The sequence below is a fragment of the Rhinatrema bivittatum genome, chromosome 9 (genome assembly GCF_901001135.1).
Source record: "Rhinatrema bivittatum chromosome 9, aRhiBiv1.1, whole genome shotgun sequence".
NCBI lineage: Eukaryota > Metazoa > Chordata > Amphibia > Gymnophiona > Rhinatrematidae > Rhinatrema > Rhinatrema bivittatum.
Window position 1 is genome coordinate 244,592,399 of NC_042623.1, and position 23,553 is coordinate 244,615,951.

Here is a 23,553-nt window from a genome sequence, read left to right on the forward strand (position 1 = left end):
CTCGCCCTGCTGCGTGTCCTAGCAAGAACTATGGTGTCGGCGGTGTCCGCCAGACGCCTTTTGTGGCTACGGAACTGGGCGGCGGACGCCTCGTCCAAATCAAGTCTGGGGGCCCCTGCCCTTCAAGGGCAGGTTTCTATTCGGTGAAGACCTCGACCAGATCATCAAATCTCTCTTGGAAAATTCGGTCCATCGGTTGCCCGAGGACTGTCAGCGATCCTATCTGTCCGTCTTCGTCTTCCAGGAACCGTTCCCGCGCCCAACGTCGATATAGGGGCGCCAGGCAGCAGGGCCCTAGGACGCCCTCCGCCAGGTCATAGTCGTGGCCCTGGCCCTTTCGTGGCCGCAGATCGCCCAGGGACTCCTCGGTGCAGGGAGCCTCTGGCAAGCCTCCTCAATGATGCCAGGCCGGTCCACTCCTCGCTACCCCGGATTGGAGGTCGCATCGCTCTGTTCTACGAGGAGTGGGCCAACATCACCTCGGACCAGTGGGTCCTGGACATTCTAAGGCACAGCTATGCATTGGAGTTTGTTCGGCTGCCCAGAGACAGGTTCATTTTCTCGCCCTGCGGGTCAAGTTCCAAGCGCCTGGGGGGGGTACGGCGCACGCTGGACAGACTTCTGGACCTCGGAGCCATCTCGCCCGTCCCCTCCGGAGAGGTGGGCTCGGGGCATTATTCGATCTACTTCGTGGTTCCCAAAAAGGACAGCTCCTTTCGTCCCATTCTAGACCTCAAGGAAGTCAACAAGGTGCTCCGGATATCCCGGTTCCGCATGGAAACTCTTCGCTCAGTCATTGCGGCGGTGTATCAGGGGGAGTTCTTAGCCTCCCTGGACCTGACAGAGGCCTATCTGCACATTCCGATTCCACCTGCCCATCGGAAGTTCCTTCACTTCAAGATCTTGAGCCAGCACTTTCAGTTCCAGGCCCTACCCTTCGGTCTGGCGACCGCACCCAGAACCTTCACCAAGGTCATGGTCGTAGTGGCAGCTGCACTACGACGAGAAGGGATCCTGGTCCATCTTTACCTGGACAATTGGCTCATTCGGCAAAGACCCTCTCACAGGGGCAGGCGGCGGTCGACAGAGTAGTATGCTTCCTCCAGTCCCTCGGCTGGGTGGTAAACTTCAGCAAGAGCAGCCTACTACCTTCTCAACAGCTGGTCTTCCTGGGGGCACGCTTCGACACGGCCCAGGGCAAGGTCTTCCTTCGTCCAGACAAAGCCCAATCACTGCGAGATCAAATCATTCGTTTTGCGTCTCTTCCGGTCCACACGGCATGGGATTATCTTCAAATCCTGGGATCTATGGCTTTCGCAATAGACCTAGTACCGTGGGCCTTCACGCACCTGAGGCCTTTGCAAATGGCCCTGCTCTTGCGGTGGAAGCCAGTTTCTCGGGATTACCAGGCGGTACGCCCTCTTCCCTCGACCGCCAGGAGCAGCTTGCGGTGGTGGCTGGACCCAAGGAACTTGGCTCAAGGTTGCCCTCTGGAGACACCGGATTGGGTGGTGGTTACTACCGATGCCAGTCTGACTGGTTGGGGGGCGGTTTGCCACTGGAGTTCGGCGCAGGGTCAGTGGACAAAGGAACAGGCGACCTGGCCAATCAATCGCCTGGAGACCAGAGCGGTGCGTCTGGCGCTCATACATTTCTTGCCCCTGCTAAGATGTCGGGCGGTTCGAGTCCTCTCGGACAATGCGACCATGGTGGCCTACATCAACCGGCAAGGCGGCACCAGAAGCCATCAGGTGGCCCTCGAAGCCGCACGCCTGATGGCCTGGGCAGAGCGCTTTCTCGACCGCCAGGCGGTCTCGCACATCGCCGGACAACATTCAAGCGGACTATTTGAGTCGTCAGACGCTGGACCCCGGAGAATGGGCCCTCTCCGACAAGGCGATGCTTCTCATCACCTGGCGCTGGGGGACGCCCTCAATAGATCTCATGGCAACATTCTCCAACGTCAAAGCTCCCCGGTTCTTCAGTCTAAGAAGGGAGCACGGTGCAGAAGGGGTGGACGCCCTAGTTCTCCCCTGGCCACCCCGGCTCCTACTTTGTCTTCCCTCCGTGGCCTCTGGTGGGCAAGGTTCTAAGAAGGATAGAGACTCACCATGGAACAGTGATCCTAGTGGCTCCAGAATGGCTGCGGCGGCCATGGTTCGCAGACCTGCTCAACATTGTGGTGGGCGGTCCCCTTCGGCTCTCGCACCTGCCTCGGCTGCTTCGTCAGGGTCCGGTATTTTCGGACCAGGCGGCACACTTCTGTCTTGCGGCCTGGCTTTTGAGAGGCGGAGTCTCCTGCGCAAGGGCTACGCAGTCCCCGTTGTAGACACCCTCAAAGCGCGTAAGGCCTCGACATCGGTCGCTTACGTGCGGGTGTGGAAGGTGTTTGAAGTCTGGTGTTCCGGACACGGTGCCTACGCGACCACAGCCTCGCTACAGCAGATCCTGGCATTTCTCCAGGAGGGTTTGGAGAAAGGTCTCTCCTACAATTCTCTGCGAGTGCAAGTCTCGGCCCTGGCTTCCCTAGCTCGCACCGCGGGAAGGCCAGATCCATCGTCTCATCCGGACATTTCGAGGTTTCTCAAGGGGGTCAAGCATCTGCGGCTGCCGATGCATCTCCCTTATCCCTCCTGGAATCTCAACCTGGTTCTTCGGGTCCTCGGGGGGCCTCCCTTCGAACCTCTATGCCAGGCCTCTCTTAAGGACATCACTCTGAACGCGATCTTCCTGGTGGCCATAGCCTCGGCGCGGCGCATCTCTGAGCTTCAGGCACTCTCTTGTAGGGAACTCTTTCTTCGTTTCACGGACTCGGGAGTCTCCATTCGCACAGTTCCTTTGTTCCTGCCCAAGGTGGTCTCGTCGTTTCACTTGAACCAGACGGTGGAACTACCGGCCTTCCCGGCGGATGCCCCCAAGTCGCTCCAGCGCCTAGACGTAAAGCGCATTCTCCTACACTACCTAGAGGTGACCAACGAATTCCGGGCATCCAATCATCTCTTTGTACTCTGGTCCGGGAATAAAAGAGGCCATCAAGCATCAAAGACTACAATAGCAAGATGGCTCAAGGAAGCGGTGGCATCGGCACCGGTAGGGATCCCCCGGCAGGGATCAAGGCTCATTCTCTGCGCGCCCAGGCCACATCCTGGGCGGAGTCACAATACGTCTCCGCTCAGGAAATCTGTCGAGCAGCGACTTGGAAGTCTCTGCACACGTTCTCCAGACATTACCGGCTCCACTTGCCAGTATCTGACTCAGGCTCCTTTGGGGACAGGGTAATTCGAGCAGGGTTCTCAGGGACCCACCCGGTCTAGGGAAGCTTTGGTACATCCCACCGTCTGGACTGATCCTGGTACGTACAGGGAAAAGAAAATTATTCCTTACTTGCTAATTTTCGTTCCTGTAGTACTAAGGATCAGTCCAGACACCCACCCTGGTCTTGTTCGGATCTAGGGGTACACTTGCTCGTATGTTCCCTCTCCTGTCCTACTGTTCAGCCTTCTTCTGTTCTGTTGTTTGTTTATTCATACCAGTTTTGACAGTTCTCTTTGCAAGTTGCATTGTTTAGTTTTCTACAGTTTCAATTGCGAATATGCTTGATCCACCCTTCTCTGTCTGACAAGTGCTCTGGCTTGGCTTTGATATTCTCGATACTGAGGACCTAGGGAGGGTGCACCAGCTTATATGCCAGCACCCTTCGAAGTTTGCTCTGACTCCATCTGCTGGACGGGGGACATAACCCACCGTCTGGACTGATCCTTAGTACTACAGGAACGAAAATTAGCAAGTAAGGAATAATTTTCTTATAATCATATATGTGGCACTTGGTGCAAAAGACTGCTGTATGCATGTTCATATTGTTGAGTTCCTAGTTAATTTATTTTGCTATGGAAATGGGTATATGTAATTCATAGTTCTTTAATTTAGCAATGATCTGAAACGGGACAATTAATCTAATCTAATGAGGGTTAAGTCACTCCCTTGTTCTAGATCAATCCCTGTTTGATTTTTGATGTGTAAATGATTCTTGTCCTCTTATGGTTTAAGAGTTTCTAAATCAGAGAATGAGCTTTGCAGTGGGTAGGAGGGAAAGAAAGACACTAGAATTAGAAATTTCCCCTGGTCTTTTTTTTGCATAAATTATTTCAAATTTTTAACAGTGAGACAGTGAATACAAGAAGCAATAAATAATAGAACCCCCCCCCCCACTATAACCACTAACAAATTCTATAGCGATTCCTGAGACTGATCCTGTAGCAATTCTTTTCCCCACCCACAACTAAAATATGATACAGAATGCAGCATCTCTATACCAGACAATGTGACTAAATATAGCACATTTAGGCATCAATGGGAGTAGTAAATATCAAGGACTAGCAGTGAAACAACCAAGGCATCCAAGAGTAAGAGTCAACTAAGGATGAGGAGGACCAGAAAACAAACATCGACTCTCAATAAGAAGTCAAGTCTCCTCCAATAATGACTTGATGAAGGACTGCCAAATCTTGAGAAAGTTCTGTAGATAGGATGGAGTTTTTGACCTCATGGTTTGAACTCCAAGCTCATCCAACTATTTCAATAAAATATATTGATTCCCCACTAAGCAATGTAATAAAACATATTCTCTTCCTTACTGTCTCCCATAGTAACAGAGTCCATACCCAAGCGCAGCTGAACATTTTAAGGTAATCCCTGACCAGTTACTTATGGAATAAAAAATACTTTCCCAAAACTGGCTTATCCGTGTGCATTCCCATAACTAATGAATCAGTCACATCTATGTGTCCAAATTTTAAAAAATTACTGTTTTGCTATCCCAGCCTTAAATGCCCGATAGGGGGAAAATATTTTATGTAGAATTCTAAATTGTAATTCTCTGAGAGCTACACAATTATATAAAGAACGTGCACACATAAAAATATCATCAAGGATTTCAACTCTAAGGTCTATATTCCAAGTCTACATTAAGGATTATAAAATCCCATAGGAAGAGAGAGAGTGTAAGAAGTGATGCAACCCAGATAAAATATGATTCTTCTGCCTACATAAAGAAAATCTTTGAAAAGCCCCTGAAGAATATTGCTTTGAATGTAAGTGAAAGTGGGATAATATAAAACTCCTAATTTGCAAATAGGCTAAGTAATCTTGCATTTGCAAACCCATGTGTGTTATGCAGTGATCAAAGGTATGTACTTTTTTAGTTTGCAAGTTGATAAAAGGCAATATTATGGCTTTCTGTTGCCTTTCCAGCTCCGTATAAATAATCATATCCTCCCCTGATGGGAAGTCAGGATTACCTTGGAGTGGTATTAAAAATGATCTCTGCTAAGAAAGATTCATCTGAGATCTTAGCACTTTCCACGCATGTCGCACAGCTGTAATCCATAATGAATTGGATAAATGTAATGGTAAAGTATTCCTTGGGGCATGGAGAACCTACAGAAGGGAATATGGAGCCCTCAGTGACTTCTGTTCAAAATCTGAATAAAGTCTAATCGATCCTATCCAGTCACCTATAGACATCAAATTACAAGCTACATTATAATATCAAAGGTTTGGAAACCATACCCCACCATCTTCCCTAGGCACCATTAGCACATTCATTGACAGTCTAGCTCTCTTAGTCCTCCAGATAAACTTCAACCAAATTCTTATGAATTTCAAAATGTCCTTTTGGGTTAGGAAAATGGTGAGACTGACAGTGAAATGGGTTAGGAAAATGGTGAGACTGACAGTGAAATGCTAAGAGAAATTAGGGAAGCTAACCAAATTGGTAGTGCAGTAATAATGGGAGACTTCAATTACCAAAAAGACAACGAGCATACGCTGCACTTCAACAAATATTGTCCAACCAAAAGTGCAGACAAACCAGATCAAGTCCCAATCGAAGAAATTCCAAATGCAAATTTTTTATAAATGTATTGTTGTTTTTATTGCGGCAACTCCACTGACTTAAATTACAAGCATCTTTTTGCAGAAGTCCCCCGACACGGTCCCGTGTTTCACCAGAGGCTGCATTGGGAGGGACCAAAGATTTCACAAACAAATCTATAAATAAAGCATATAAACGATCAGGACAAAAATGGACAGTACCAACCCAGCAAAAGTAACACATATCACATTTAACAGGTTACCATACCTGGATGGAGAAACTTCTAACATGGCAGGGAGTGCATTAGACCTGCATTAGACCTCAATACAAGCAGGTATTTAAACCAAACAGAGTTAGGCGCAAAACTCAGGTGAAACTATCACGATGCTCCAGGGAGCCAGTCACCGGCTCTCCCGACCCTGAAGCGCCAAAAGCAGTCAAGTGAACAGGTGCCATTCAAGCGCCAATAGCAGTCAAGTGAACAGGTGCCATTCAAGTTCTCGATTCAAACCCTTAGGTGTTACAGTATCTAAAGTGAAGATCCACCTTTGCTCCTTACGACCTAAGTGTTTGGCATAGTTCCCTCCCCGCGCGGGAATACCTAATAGGGTCTTCAACGTGCATTTGCATGTTGCGGGCGCTATTAGGTTCCGGGGGTTGGACGCGCGTTTTCGGCCCCTTACTGAATAAGGGGTAACGTTAGCGAGTTGAAAACGCGCGTCTAATAGAGGGTTAACAGTGCGCTCCTGTACTGTATCAGCCCGTGAGTTGGCAAAGACTCGAATAGGCTTGAATGGTCACATACTATTCCAGTCTGCACTACTCTGCTGCTTCCCTGCTGCCTGCAAGAAGCTCTCTTTCTGCCCTTCGGCGTTTTATTACTAACTTGGGTACCCACTCTTCGGGGGCCCTCTGTTCTATTTTCAGGTGCCATTCAGGGAACAGGTATTCGCTCCTCGAGGGCCTGCTCTCCCTGCCCCAGTGCCTGTACCTACAACAACTATCTGGTGGAATCGCATCCACAACAGCAACACCGAATGAGTACTCTAACATCTCATCTGTCTCATCCACAGTTACCCTTGCTGCGGAACCTCCTGACGTCACCAAGGAGAGAAGGGCTCCCTCTGCCGAGGTCCCTGAGACTACAACTCACCACTGCCACCTGGTGGCTATCTTCAAGCTGTATAATAAAAGAGTTCAATTCTGGTGGTTTGTGTAAAGAGTCTAGCCCAGTGCTGTGGCTCCTCACGGTGCTCCTCCCCTTGGGCAGTCATCTCCACAGCACACAAGGATCCACTAAAACACACGTAATAACAACACTAACCCTGAAGTTCGGGTGTGGGTCAATAATTCTTTTTAAACTTCTTTTACTTTACAGTGGGGAAATAGGCAGGGTTGTCCTGTGTCTCCTCTGCTACTTATTTTAAATCTTGAGCCCTTGGTGATGGTGTTGAATGAGATTGTTGCTGCACCAGAAGGCCTTCCCAATTCTCCTTTTATTAAAGTGCTTTGTTTTGCAGATGACATCTTACTTTTTACCTAAAGCACAAGAGTATATGACTAAAATACTGGATGTATTTTATATTTTTGGAATTTTTTCAGCCGTGAAGTTAATTTTGGAAAAGTCTGATGTTCTTGACCTTATGGGTAAACTACAGCAGTTATGGCCAAGTTTCCCCCTGAAATGAGAAAGTGCTAAACTTAAGTATTTGGGTCTATATATACATAGAAACCCAACGATATGGTATATAATGCTGCTCTTATCCGAATTTCAGAGAAATTGTGAAAAATGGATGCACTTCCCACTTTCATTAATGGGGCGGATTGCACTCATAAAAATGTTGCTTCCAAAACTTTTATGTATAAGAACATGCCATACTGGGTCAGACCAAGGGTCCATCAAGCCCAGCATCCTGTTTCCAATAGTGGCTAATCCAGGCCATAAGAATCTGGCAAGTACCCAAAAACTAAGTCTATTCCATGTTACCATTGCTAGTAATAGCAGTGTCTATTTTCTAAGTCAACTCAATTAATAGATAATGGACTTCTCCTCAAAGAACTTATCCAATCCTTTTTTTAAACATAGCTATACTAACTGCACTAACCACATCCTCTGGCAACAAATTCCAGAGTTTAATTGTGCGTTGAGTGAAAAAGAACTTTCTCAGATTAGTTTTAAATGTGCCACTCACTAACTTCATGGAGTGCCCCCTAGTCTTTCTATTATCTGAAAGAGTAAATAACCGATTCACATCTACCCATTCTAGAGCTCTCATGATTTTAAACACCTCTATCATATCCCCCCCTCAGCCGTCTCTTCTCCAAGCTGAAAAGTCCTAACCTCTTTAGTCTTTCCTCATAGGGGAGCTGTTCCATTCCCCTTATCATTTTGGTAACCCTTCTCTGTACCTTCTCCATCGCAATAATATCTTTTTTGAGATTCGGCGACCAGAACTGTACACAGTATTCAAGGTGTGGTCCCATGGAGCGATACAGAAGCATTATGACATTTTCCATTTTATTCACCATTCCCTTTCTAATAATTCCCAACATTGTTTGCTTTTTTGACCACCGCAGCACACTGAACCGATGATTTCAATATGTTATCCACTACGACGCCTAGATCTCTTTCTTGGGTGGTAGCACCTAATATGGAACCTAACATTGTGTAACTATAGCATGGGTTATTTTTCCCTATATGCATCACTTTGCACTTATCCACATTAAATTTCATCTGCCATTTTGATGCCCAATTTTCCAGTCTCACAAGGTCTTCCTGCAATTTATCACAATCTGCTTGTGATTTAACTACTCTGAACAATTTTGTATCATCTGCAAATTTGATTCCCTCACTCGCCGTATTTCTTTCCAGATCATTTATAAATACATTGAAAAGTAAGGGTCCCAATACAGATCCCTGAGGCACTCCACTGCCCACTCCCTTCCACTGAGAAAATTGTCCATTTAATCCTACTCACTGTTTCCTGTCTTTTAGCCACTATGTAATCCACGAAAGGACATCGCCACCTATCCCATGACTTTTTACTTTTCCTAGAAGCCTCTCATGAGGAACTTTGTCAAACGGCTTCTGAAAATCCAAGTACACTACATCTACCGGTTCACCTTTATCCACGTTTATTAACTCCTTCAAAAAAGAGAAGCAGATTTGTGAGGCAAGACTTGCCTTGGGTAAAGCCATGCTGACTTTGTTTCATTAAACCATGTCTTTCTATATGTTCTGTGATTTTGATATTTAGAACACTTTCCACTATTTTTCCTGGCACTGAAGTCAAGCTAACAGGTCTGTAGTTTCCCAGATCGCCCCTGGAGCCCTTTTTAAGTATTGGGGTTACATTAGCTATCCTCTAGTCTTCAGGTACAATGGATGATTTTAATGATAGGTTACACATTTTTACTAATAGGTCTGAAATCTCATTTTTCGTCTAAAATTTTTATTTATTTAAAGTTTTTTGTATACCGACATTCGTTAAGAAAACATCACATCGGTTTCCATGGAACAAGAAATTAGCCAACAGGCTAATTACAATGAAACTGATAATAGAACTAGGGGGGGGGGGGGGTGTCGGTGAAACCAGGGATATTTACAGTACAATCATTAAATGCAGTACATGGTTAAATACAAAAGTATAGATTATATACATAAATAATGCTGGGGGGATATGAGAGGAGGAGTTTAAGGGTAAAAGACCTAGAGGGCGAGGGGAGGGGCAAGGGAGGAGAGGGGTGAAGCCGGGGGGGGGGGGGGGCCAGGTAGAATAGGGGTGACAGTAGAGATAGGGGGGCTCATGCGTAGGCTCGGGTGAACAGCCATGTCTTGAGGTTCTGTCTGAATTTCTTGGTGCAGGTCTCAAGGCGTAGCTGGGTAGGCATTGAGTTCCATAAGGAGGGTCCAGCAAGGGAGAGGGCGCGTTGTTTGGTGGCTGTTAGATGGAAGAGTTTGGGGGAAGGCTTTTGTATGGTTGCTGTGTAGGGCGTTCTGGTAGGTCTGGACGAGGAACGGATGTGTAGGAAGTCTGAGAACCAGTGCATGTCTGGGTGGTGGATGGCTTTGTGTATGAGGGTGAGGGTAAAATAGCTTCTTTCACCTCCCCTTCTAACCATCCCGGTAATCGTTTTGCCTTCTTTCCACTTTTCTTAATGTGTGGAATACATCTGGACTGTGCTTCTAGGACGGTATTTAACAATGACCACGCCTCTTGCACACTTTTTACTTTTGTAGCTGCTCCTTTCGTTTTTTTCTAACAATTTTTCTCATTTTATAAAAATTTCCCTTTTGAACGTTTAACATGAGAGCCGTGGATTTGCTTTCTGTCCCCCTTCCAATCATTAATTCAAATTTGATCATATTATGATCACTATTGCCAAGCGGCCCCACCACCGTTACTTCTCTCACCAAATCATGTGCTCCACCGAGAATTAGATCTAAAATTTCTCCCTATCTCGTCTGTTCCTGAACCAATTGCTCCATAAAGCTATCATTTATTCCATCCAGGAACTTTATCTCTCTAGCGTGTCCCGATGATACATTTACCCAGTCAATATTGGGGTAATTGAAGTCTGTCCAACCAAAAGTGCAGACAAACCAGATCAAGTCCCAATCGAAGAAATTCCAAATGCAAATTTTTTATAAATGTATTGTTGTTTTTATTGCAGCAACTCCACTGACTTAAATTACAAGCATCTTTTTGCAGAAGTCCCCCGACACGGTCCCGTGTTTCGCCAGAGGCTGCATTGGGAGGGACCAAAGATTTCACAAACAAATCTATAAAATGGTAACGAACATTGTTCAGAAATATTGGCAGGCTTTATCACTACATCAGCTCTTTTAGGGCTCTTTATGCTTCACCTATCGAAGGGGGAGGAATTTAAAGGATAGATTAATTCATGCGGATTCTACTCGGGTTGATGCGGATCCCACAACATCTGGCACACATAAACCATGTGGTAATTGTTCAATGTGTTGTCATTATGGACACTTTGTCATCATTCACACACCTGAGTACCCATAAAACTTTTTATTTGAGATCTGAATCTGACTGTACCACACACGGGGTAGTGTACGTCATTAAATGCCCATGTTCCTTACTATATGTTGGAAAAACATCTAGGATGGTTAAAACACGTATCATTGAACATTGCTCTAACATTAGGAATTCCTGAGAGAATGAACCCCTGGTTGAATACTGGGCCCGGTGCTTACACTCTGTCTCTGACCTTTTTTTCTTTGTTATTGAAGTGGCGATATTAAGTCTGAGTTCCCGAAAATTTCCAAAAGTAAAAAAAAACAAAAATTTGAAGTCTGCCTGCGGCTGTCAGGTCGAAAACCGGATGCTCAATTTTGCCGGCGTCCCGTTTCCAAGCCCGAGGCTGTCAGCGGGCTTGAGAACCGACGCCGGCAAAATTGAGCGTCGCCTGTCAAACCCGCTGACAGCCGCCGCTCCGGTCCAAAAGGAGGCGCTAGGGATGCACTAGTGTCCCTAGCGCTTCCTTTTGCCTGTTTTTACCGCCGGGCCTAATTTGAATAGTGAATTGCGCGCACAGGAGAGTGGCCTGTGTGCGCGCCGGGAGAGCGGGCATTTGCCCACTCTCCCGCAGACTTTACTGTATCGGCCCGTCAATGAGCTAGCAATCTTGAGAAGTAGATATGTGACCCCAGATGAGGGAACTCCCTCGATGTTCGTGCCACTGGGCGTACTTAGACGTGGGTTGTGTGCGCGTGCACCCTTACAGGTACCTGGGAGGAGCAATGGCGTACGGCTCAGCCATAGCCATTCCGGGGACGCCAGAGAAGTCGGCTTGATGACGCTGCGGTAGCCATCTTGCCCAGGTAAGCGGGAGGAGCCGAGATAGGGGTGCAACAAGCAGGGTGAAGCCGTTGAAGACAGACTGTCTCAACAGTACCCCCCTTCAAAGGGCGTCCACGCAATGATGTACCAGGTCTAGGTTTTTCGGATGTAGATGATGGAAATCCTGTAGCATCTTCTTATCCAAGATATTGGACATTGGAGTCCAAGAGTTGTCTTCTGGGCCATAACCATCCCATGACAAGAGGTATTCCCATACTCTGCCTCGTTTTCTTACATCGAGAACTGCGTCAACTTTGTATTCGATGTCTTCTGCATCTACTGGAGTACAGTCGGGTATCTTGTTAGAAAATTCACCGAGTATCACTGGTTTCAATAGTGAGATGTGGAATGCATTGTGGATCTTTAGAGTAGCTGGTAGCTTCAGACTGGTAAGTGAGGTTGCCCAGTCTTCAGAGAATGGGAAATGGTCCAACGAAGCTAGGAGCGAATCGAACTGAAGGAAGTTTGTCTTAAATGTTTTGTTGAAAGCCAGACCTTGTCACCAGGCTTTAAGTCTGGAGCCTTGCGATGATGAGCATTGATTCCTTTCTTGGCTCGTATTCCTGCTTTCATAAGCATCTCTTTAGTCTGAGTCCAGAGTTGATGGATATCTGTAGCAGTTGTTTATGCTACTGGGGATGATACGGATAACGGAAGTGGCAGTGGTGGTAGTGGTAGTCATCAGTAGACCACTTCGAATGGTGTTAATCCAGTGGATGTTGCTGGATGAAAGTTTATGGCAAATTCTGCCCATGGCAACAGTTTGCTCCAATCATTCTGTCGGGTGTTCACATAGGCACAAATGAACTGTTTGAGTGTCCTGTTCATCCTTTCTGTTTGGCCGTTGGACTGAGGATGATATGCCGATGTGAAGTCGAGGGCTATATCGAACATCTTGCATAATGCCTTCCAGAAGTTAGCTGTGAACTGAACTCCGCGATCGGAGACTATGTGCTTAGGCAAGCCATGCAGGTGGAAGATGTGCATGATGAACGAGCTCCATGGTGGTGGGTAAACCTGGGAGAGCCACAAAATGTGCCATCTTTGAGAACCTGTCAATGGTTACCCAAATGGTGGTGTTCCCTCCCTCTGTAGGTCCATTTAAAAACCTTCTTTGAAGACAATGTGACCTAGGAAAGGCACTGATTCCTTTTGACATTCACATTTTGATAGCTTAGTGTACAGATGGTTCTCACGAAGCCTCTGTATTACTCTGACATCTTCTTGGTGATGTCTTGTGAGAAGATTAAAATGTCATCTAAGTAGATCACAACACATTTATAGAGGAGGTCTCATTAAATTTTGAGACGGCTGGAACATTGCATAGGCCGAATGGCATCACTAAGTACTCAGTGGCCATCTCGAGTGTTGAAGGCTGTCATCCATTCATCGCCAGCTTTAATGCGAAGCAGGTTGTATGCTCCTTTCAGATCCAGTTTTGAAAAGATCTGGGCTCCTTGTAATCTATCAAAAAGTTCTGAAATCAGAAGCAAAGGATAAAGGTCCTTAATAGTTATTTCGTTATGGCCTCTGTAATCTATGCAAGGACGCAATGTGCTGTCCTTTTTGCCCACAAAAAGAAGCCTGCGCCCGCAGGAGACTTGGATGGTCTAATGAAGCCCTTGTTGAGATTCTCCTGAATGTATTCAGACATGGTTTTGTTCTCTGCTACAGACAAGGGGTATACTCTGCCCTTGGGTGGCTCTATATTCGGCTTCAGACGAATGGCGCAGTCATAGGGTCTGTGAGGCAGAAGTATATCTGCAGCTTCTTTTGAAAAGATGCGTATTGAGGCGGCAAGCCCAGCATTACTGGGGTGGTAGGATTACAAGGTAATGGCTTAACCTCAGTCAGGTATCGCTTATGGCAGTCTGGACCCCAACTTGACAGTTCCAGAGTGACCCAATCGAATTGGGGCATATGCTGTTGTAGCCACGGTAATCCCAGTACTATGGGGTGCATAGCCTTCTTTAAAATAAAGGAGATGGTCTCCGTATGGAGAGCACCAGTACGTAGACACACTAGTTTGGTACGTAGTGTTACTTCTCCCGGCAAGGGTTCTCCATGGATGGATGAAAGAAGTAGCGGAGGCGACAAGGTGGAAGTGGGGATCTGTAGATGTTCCACTAGTCGTTGAAGAATGAAGTTGCCTCCTGCCCCTGAGTCCACTAGGGCAAGAGTCTGGTACTGTAGAGGACCGCAGATGAGAGATACAGGAAGAGAGAGCGGAGGAGGAGGAGTGGTGAGACCTAAGAGTCCTCCCGCAGGACTTAGGTCTGTCCGCTTCCCGTACATATTGGGCAATTTTGGACAGCATGGCCAGCTTGTCCACAGTACATACACAGCCCTAATTTCTTCCTCGTTCTTCTCTCCTTTGACATCAGGTGGCTGCGGCCTAATTGCATCTGTTCCTATTCGCCGGCTGCTGGGACCGTAGGGGTAGCTCTGGATGCAGTTTTGACTTGGACTTCACTCAGAAAGGGTCTCCTGGAAGTCTTGGTTTCTTGAACTTTATCTCGAAGCCGGCGATCGATTCTTGTTGCCAGTTTCACCAGTTCAGCCAAGGTTTCAGGCATCTCTCTTGCTGAGAGTTCATCCTTCAGGCGAGTGTTCAGTCCTTCGAAGAACAGCGTCTTCAGGCACCTTGGGTCCCAGGATAATTCAGACGCCAGTGTCTTGAATTCAATAATGAGGAGCGAGTACCTGTTCCCTGAATGGCACCTGAAAATAGAACAGAGGGCCCCCGAGGAGCGGGTACCCAAGTTAGTAGTAAAACCCCGAAGGGCAGAAGGAAAGCTTACTGCAGGCGGCAGGGTAGCGCAGACAGGAACAGTACGTGACCATTCAAGCCTATTCGAGTCTTTGCCAACTCAATGAGCTAGCAATCTTGAGAAGTAGATATACCTGGAGTGGCATGACGTCAGATGAGGGAACGCCCTCGAGGTTCACGTCACTGGGCGTACTTAGACGTGGGTTGCACATGCGCACGCACCCTAGAAGGTACCTGGGAGGAGCAATGGCGTACTGCCGCACCATAGCCGTTTCGGGGACGCCAGAGAAGTTGGCTTGACAACGCTGCGGTAGCCATCTTGCCCAGGTAAGCGGGAAGAGCCGAGATAGGGGTGAAACAAGCAGGGCGAAGCCGTCGTAGACAGGACGCAACAGTTAGAATAAAGGACTTGGATAGCATTATAAATAAATACCTGGAACTCAAAATTGGGAAGAAGCTGTTTCAGATAAGAGCCACAAGATCCTATCAGATGCCTTTTCTGTGTCAAACCCAGGTCTTTGATGCCTAACATCTGCTAATTTTCCAACAGCATAAGAACTCCACACACATTCAACACCGTTCTCCTTCCATGCACAAAGCCCACTAGGTAAGATCAGCTTCAAGCAGTTAATATCTTTAGCGTAAAGTTTAATATCTAAATTCAATAATGAAATAGGATGATATGAGGTAACTAGTGTAGGGTTTTTACCAGGTTTCGGTAACACAATAATGTTCGCACTTTTTAGCGAGTTAGGCATTTGTCTCTCCTGTACCATGGGTAACAAACAAAGCTTTAAGACTTATTTCCACATTTCCTTTCAGAACCTTGTAAAATTGTGCTGCGAGGCCATTGGGGCCTGCGATTTTAACAAGGATAGTAGATAGTCTCTTGTATTTCCAGAATGTGAAATGGTATATTCAAAGAATCCAAATGGGTGGTGGATAATTTGGGTAGCAGAACTCACTGCATGAATGTCATCAAATTATCTACATTACAGTCCTCAGCAGAGTCATAAGGTCTGATAATATACTCGGAAAGCTCTGCTAATTGCTTGAGAAGACAAACATAATGTCCCCCCTGGCTCCTGAATTTTTGTGATAAAAGGTGATACATACTTGCCTTTCACTAGATTAGCCAACATTTTTCCAGGTTTGTTTCCATATAAAAAAAAATTTTCAGGTTGGAAAGAGAAGTCGCACTTTGATGCAGCTTATTGTTAAGCAGTTTGTGCTGCCCAAAATTCTCTTTTAATTTGTTGAGAATTAATTTTGTGAAACTGTTGCTGCAGAGATTGAGTCAAATTGGTGAGAGAGACAATTTCTTTATCCAATTTCCTTTTCCTTTTGTGTAGCAGATATCCCTACGCAGCACAGCAGTTTCCCAAAAAAGGACCAGAGGCGCCAACTGTTGCTGATTATTATATGCTTACTCCTCACATTTTTTGTTGATATTCCTTGAAGGCCGCATCCACTACCAACCATCTTGGAATCCTCCATTCCGATTTCTCTGAAAAAGTAGAGGGCCATTCCAAAACACAGGATACTGGGCTTTGATCAGATATCATCAATGTGCCAATGGCTGATGTTTGCAAATAAGAGAAATAGCTTGAGGAGATTGTTTTTCTCTTAATCTTCAATTTGGTATGTCTCCCATAGCAATATGTGAAGCAGTATGCTTAATCTTCATATTGCTATGTCTCCCATAGCAATATGTGTAAAACCCACCTCCCCCAGATGCAATATTCTCCAAGAATCTAAAAGCTGGAGATGTTCACATAGAAAGGGAATACCTTTATCGCTTTGCATGGGTGATGAAGGTGAATTTGACTGCCTATCTATTTACGCATTAGCTACACAATTAAGTCGCCTCTCATGATCAAAGGGGCTTTTCCCAAGGACTCTAGCACATTTATAACTTTGGTGGAAAAAGCATGCTTATATCTATTGGTAACATAAATTGAAGCCAATCGGACTTTCCAAAAAGAAGACTACTAATAGCTACATACTAGGTCTGTACAAGTGACAATTGAAAAGCAATACTCTTATGAAGTAAAATGGTGACCCCCACACTTCTTGGAAGTGCCCTCCATTTTGAAGTTCTGGGAGACCCACCTCCTTTTCAACTTGGAATGTTCAAGATTTGTTCTCACAGGTCAAGCAGGATAGTAGTTCTCACATATGGGTGACATCATCAGGATGGAGCCCAATCATGGGTGAGTACCGAGCTGAGGATGTCTGAGCAATGCACCAAATGCAACCAAGACATGCAACAGGCACAACCACTGGGTTGGCAATTTGGTGGAGGGCATCCTGAATCCAAACGGGTTGGAGGAAGGTGTTGGTACTTCAATTTGCAAATAAATTGCGTAGTACAGACTGGCAAAAGATGGAATCTTGTCTGCCAGTCTGGTCTAAACAATAATGGTCTGCGAAGGTGTGGAGAGAGCTCCAGGTAGCAGTCTTACAAATGTCAGGAAGCGGCACAGAGCGTAGGTGCGCTACTGAAGTTGCCATGGCCCTGATAAGTGTGCCTTGACATGGTCTTGAAGCGGAATGCCCGCCTGCTGATAGCAAAAGGCAATACAGTCCGCTAACCAGGAGGAGAGTCTGCTTACCCACAGGCTTACCCAATTTGATGGAGTCGAAAGAAACAAACAATTGAGTGGATTTTCTGTGGGCAGCTATACGGTCTAGATAAAAAGCTAGAGCACGTTTACAGTCGAGGGTATGCAGAGCCTGCTCTCCTGGGTTTGAATGGGGCCTGGGAAAGAAAGTAGGTCGTATAATGGATTGATTAATATGAAACTCCGATACTACCTTAGGCAGAAATTTAGGGTGAGTGCGGAGTACTACCCTATCATGCAGGAGTTTAGTGAAAGGCGGGTAGGTAACTAAAACCTGTAACTCACTAACCCTGCAAGCAGATGTGATTGCCAAAAGAAAAATCACTTTTCAAGTGAGATAGCGAAGATCACAGGATTGGAGGGGCTCAAATGGCGGATTCATGGGCTGCCCCAAAACCAAGTTGAGGTCCCAGGAAGGGGCCAAAGTTGCAGTGCACAAACTTCCCAACTACCCCATTCCCCCTTCCTTTCCACAGCAAACACCATCTCCATAGCCTACAAGGTAGGCTAGAGGTCAGTCAAACATGTTAGGGTACCACCTTCCCCATCAGAAACATAGCTCCACCACCAGTAGTATTAGTAGTGAAATTTAGATTCATTAACCTCCCATAAGGTAACATCAAAACCCCACTCATGCCCCTCTTCTTAAATAATCAGTCTGAAATAGGCAGTAATTAAGCAAAATGTGTGATGCAGAGCAGCAACCAAAGTCCCCCATCAGTAAGCAACCAGTTACAGTGCAAAAATTAAACATAATTAGCGTGAGAAGACTAGGCCCTACATCTACTTCTCTTATCTGAGGAGGTGCAAGAATAAAAAAAAAAAAAGAAAGCTAAATCTGCAAAATGTGAAAAAAGTAATCAACCAGGTCAGGTCATGTATGGCACGCACTTCATGAAATGTGCATAAGAAAAGCAAAGGGTGCCATTTTGCAATTTAATAGCCAGTTACTTCGTCAGTGTCTGCAAGGAATAGGTCAGGGTGCAAAAGTCAAATGGAAAAAAATGAAAAGATTATGCTTCACGTCCAATTCTTTATTCTGAGAAGACACAAGAATAAAAAAAAAAATCTGTCTCCTGAGATCAACACGCAGACCAAAACTTTAATACTAAAACTGGCATCTGCAAAGTATGCGAAAAATAATCCTTTAAATCAGGACTCTTAGGGCACATATTCCACCTGATATGCCTAATAAGAACAAAAAGTGTCACTCTGCAGTTAGATAACAGGTTACGCTGGGTCTTTTTGTAAGTTTGCCACAAATTCTTCGCTTCCTCAGCCACTTGAAAGTCGAATCTCTTACCTTGATGCCAGATTTGTAGCAGCTCAGAATATTGCAAGGAAAAACAAATATTCTTCTGGACTAGGATAGAGCACATGGCTGATAACTCTTGGCATTTTAATATTACATGGTTGGAAAAGTCCTGAAAAATAAGCACCTTTTGATTTCGATATTGCAAAGACTTTTTCTTATAAAATGCCTGTAAGATCATGTCCTTGTATATAAAATGAGAACTTAGCAATAATTATTCTCGGCCCCATGCACCCTGCCAGTTTAGGCCCCAAACGGTGCACTCATTCAAATACCAATTTTCCCTGCAGCTCCTGTAGACCCAGTTTGGGCAGTAGCCATTCTTTAGAAGTTTTGCAACATCAAGGTCCGGATCATCTTTATCAATTCCAATGAAACAGAGATTGGTTCTATGGATGCATTTCTCAAGATCATCAATTTTATCTTCTTTCTCCATCATAAATTTCTTCAGTGCATGTACTCGCCGCTCCAGCCTCAGCGCGTCTTCTACTTGAGAGATTTGCCCTTCTGCCAGATCGAGACATGGGCCAAATTCACTTCATTGATCTGTGCTGATATATGTAAACATTTGTCTTCCTAGGCATTCACCACTGCTTTGCTTAACTTCACCACCAAGGCCGCTTCTATATACTTTGACATAACAATATCAGACACATCGTCCATCTTGGTGGGTACGAGTTTGGCCTTGTCTTTATTCTTATTTATCACGCACAGATATTACCAGGCCAAAAGTCGTACCACAAAAGTCCGTCGGGATCTTCACAATATCCCACACTCAAATCTTCCTGGCGCAGAAAAATATCTCAGTGCCAAGCCAAGAAAGTTAATAAATAGAGGGAGGTAGTACCTGGAGCTCAAAGACCTACGTCTTATCAATCCCACCACATCAAGTGACCTCTGGTCTTTTTTTAATCCAAGGCACACACTGACACTAGAAAAAGAAATTACCTATCCTGCTAAACTTTTTTTTTTTTTTTTTTAAATCAAAGGAACACACACACTAAAAGTACTTACCTTTCTTGACTTTTAATCAGGGCACACACATACTTGAAGTTAATTTACCCCACAATTTTATCTCTCCCCCAAACTTTTATGTTGGTTAGTGCAGTTAGTGTAGCTGGGTTCAAAAAAAGGTTTGGAAAAGTTCTTGGAGGAGAAGTCCATTAACTGCCATTAATCAAGTTTACTTAGGTAATAGCCACTGTATTAATTGCATCAGTAGAATGGGATCTTCTTGGTGTTTGGGTACTTGCCAGGTTCTTGTGGCCTGGTTTGGCCTCTGTTGGAAACAGGATGCTGGTCTTGATGGTCTGACCCAGCATGGTAATTTATGTTCTTATGTACTCAGCAAGCATTACTTCTTCAGCTGCCAGCCAAATCTTCTCTCAATAATCCCTCAGGATTGTTATTGTTAGCCCAATTTAAAGGTATCTCAAATATATATATATATATATTTTTTTTTAATTTACCATTATTTCCATGTATTCAAGTTGATTAACATGGCGAGCACACTATATTATACTTTGGCAGAAGAAAAAGTGTAAGTCTCCTCAGTTGGAGAATATCAAACTTGGAAAACCTTAGGGGTAGATTTAAAAGCCCTACACACGCCAAATCAGGAGATACATGTGTCTCTGAGGCTGGTGCGCAACACAAGTATTTTAAGAAGCATCCATGGACGTGCATATCTCCCATTAGGCACACAAAAGAAAAAGCCCAAAAAAGGGGAAGGGCGTGGTCTGGGCAGGGAATGGGCGTTCTGGGAATTTAAATAGAAGCCATCACATAAGTATTTACACTCACAAGCGCGCATTGGGATCCCCCTACCCCGTAACTTTACTTCTGGTCTAGATGGCTTGTAAGTTATAAAACAAAAAAACTAGGCTAGTCAGTGGGGTTTTAAGGGTTGGGGCAGATAGGGTAAAAGAGAGGTAGGTTATCTAGGGGGGTTAGGAAGTTCTATCCTGTAACTGGGCAAAGTGGGAATGAACTGGTTTAATTGGGAATTGTATCGGCGCCCGTGTATATTAAAATCCTCTCCACTTAATCTGTAGAAGCGGCACATACGTACATCCATATAAAATGGCATGCACATTTGTGTGCATCCAGCCAATTTTATAAGATGCACGCATATATGCATGTGTTCTAAAATGGCCACATCTATGGGTGTGAGCTGGTATACTCGTGTTCATGTATGCCTGCACGGCTGTTTTAAAGTTACCGTCATATGACCTAGCAATTGGAGAAATTTTTCCTTTCCCAGATTGGGCATGTTCAATTAAGAAGAAGTGGATTTTATAAACCACAGAAGTAAAGAAAAGAACTCAGAGGACCTGAAATGGTCTCGCTAGTTCAATTAATATGTAAACAAAACATAAATAATGGAGTAACAATACAATGGGGACGTCAGTAGTCCTTCTTCCTATAATCTGGAGGAAACTAAAAAAAAAAAAAAAGAAATTCTTCTTAGTGAACAAGATGTTGACTAGTTAACCAGACGTTATCATCAAGCAGAAATACGACAATCAGTTGTATATCTAGCTGGCTGCAGAAAATGGGAAAATTATAAGGTCTGGTTTGATTGGGTTGTAAGAGAGCATAAAACTAGGAATAGATAGTTTCAACTGTTTCATCTTCATACAATTAAAGAAGATTTTTATGCAGTTCCTTCTATGGGACATTTGTGACATGGAAGCAAAAAAATTGAGAAATCTCTTAAATTTTATTTTTTAGTCATCTAATTATGAGATAACTGAAAGAATCAAATTTCTTATATCTTTATTCACTGAAAAAGATCTCAGTAAGGTCATGAAGCGTTACTTTAAGAAATCGAATGCACTTTCATGGGGCAAAAAGTCAGGATATTTCCAGACTTAACTCGGTAAAGAAGGAAGGGATTCCTGGCTTTACGTCAGATATCTTAGCTATTGGAGCAACCTTCTTCCTAAGGTTTCCATGCAAGTGCATTGTTAAATACAATAGAGATAGTTATATATTTTTTTCACCAGAACAGCTTAAAAGTTTTGTTGATTCCAATTATAACCCAAGCAAGTAATGTCTAGGTGGTTCATCCTTAATGAAGTGTGTGTATGCCTTTCAAGCTATGTCATTGCTAATTTTCTTGTTTTCCACAATTTTTTCTCCTTATGTTTTCTGATCTTCTCCCCACATATATTGTGGTCTGAAGGGTATTAGTATTTCTTTTATAAGAACATTTTCCAATAAGTATGTTTCTTTCTATTCTACATACCATATTTCTGTACAAAGGATACTTCTGAATGTTGAAAAATTAATAAAAAATTAAAAAAAAAAATCTTATTGATCAGACAGCATTTTCTTCCTTAACGGTACCACATTGATTCAAGTAGAAAGGTGCTACAAGTCCTTTATATAAAGCTTTTTTTTATTGATGTCTGGCATTTGTTTTGAGCAGTCTCTGTTTTTCTTTTTCTCACTATACTTTCCACATACTGTTCTTTTTATTTATTTCTCATACTTTATTCTTTGCCTTATTGACTTGACCTCCATTGAACTTAAAATAAAACTGGTATATCCATTTTTATGTTCTTCAACTTGCTGCTCTTTCTATCTTATTCTCCTTTGCCTCCTTCCCACCCTATCCCTTTTCTCTCGCATATTCCTGTAACCCCTATCCCTTCCTAACCTCACTTCGGCCTGATGACTGCAGTGGTACCCTTTCTCTGGCCTATGCAGTCCACTGTTGCCAATGCAGACTCCAAGTCCCTCATCTCACAGTATTTCATACATATCAGGCCATGACACAAGGCAATTTTAGACCGCTTTTTTTAAATGAGTTTTTGTTAGTCTCTTACAGATATATATTGTGTTTCAGGGTGTAGACCACTGAAGTTTCTTAAACCCATTATTTATAATATCAGATATTTGACTAATAGTAATTTTGCCCTTTTATCAGGATGTGGTGATATTTTTCTGAACAAATAATTTGCAGTGTTTTAAGAATTTAGGCCGCTGCACTCATAAAATTTTAATATTTAATTTAGTGCTCTTCTAGATCTTTCGTTTGTACATAAGTTGAAGGAGTAACAGAGATTGATTCTAGGGCTCTGTAGAGTGCCTAATCATGCTGTTTACAGTGCTGGCAAAAATAAATAAATCACTTTTCAGATATATTGCCAATTTTCATGCAACAGCAAATTAATTCTTGGGATTAACTTTTTATTTTCTGACTATTAAGGTAGTAATTTTTGGTTGCAATTTTCTTAGCAGAAGGTGTAAATTGAAAAGGGGATACTATATTAAGAGTTGTTGCCAAGTTTTATTTCTAAGGTTAATTCCTCTCTTCACATTAACCAAGAAATTGTTTTGACCAGTTTATTTCCAAGAGCTGAAAAAGACCACATAAGGGTTACTCTCTGGGAATTCAGAGAGCCCTAAATGTATTTCTCCAAAAGTTTATAATAGGAGTTCTGAACAATTATTTATCTTATAGGATATGGGTAAGAAATGTCTATTACCTTCTAAGTCATATATTTTGAGATGAATTAACTCTTGTATTAATGAGACATGCAAAAATGATGTTAGAACTCCCAGCTGATCTCACTTAACTAGATCAGTCTCAACTGTGTGTGTTGAAAAAAATGTATGCATCTGTGACTGATTTTCATAGCTGCAGGATGGGGTTCCATTCATACTATATCTTCACAAAATTCTAGAACAGGCTAATGGACATCTGCTTACATGACATTTGGAAAACAAATTCTCCAAGGCGCTGTGAATTGCACTCTGTTAGGTCCTGCTGTGGTTTGTTCCAAGGGTCATGATTGCTGGGGAGCGTCAATAGAATATGAATTTTCCTTAGTGAATTCCTGTTCTACTAACTCTTGCACCAGTCAGGACCCAACTATCCCATAAATATTTTGGATATAGTGCTTGTAGAGTCTATATTGTATTTAATTATTTATGGTATTGAGGAACACTATTTAGTTGGGCAATTTAAATCATTAATTGCTGGATAAGTATTCAGACTGGGCAAGAATGTCTGCTGCAGGAGAAGAAAATAGTACAGAAAGTGTTCTGAAATAGGTTTTGGTTCGAAGCAGCTGGTTTCTCTTGTTGCATGCTCTGAG

General features: G+C 44.0%; 1 protein-coding gene across 15 annotated transcripts in view; it reads left to right on the plus strand.

Moving 5' to 3' along the window:
• The window catches only part of TBL1XR1 (transducin beta like 1 X-linked receptor 1), an 854,914-nt gene that overhangs the window by 412,609 nt on the left and 418,752 nt on the right, over positions 1–23,553 (plus strand). The gene's annotated exons all lie outside the window — the stretch shown is intronic.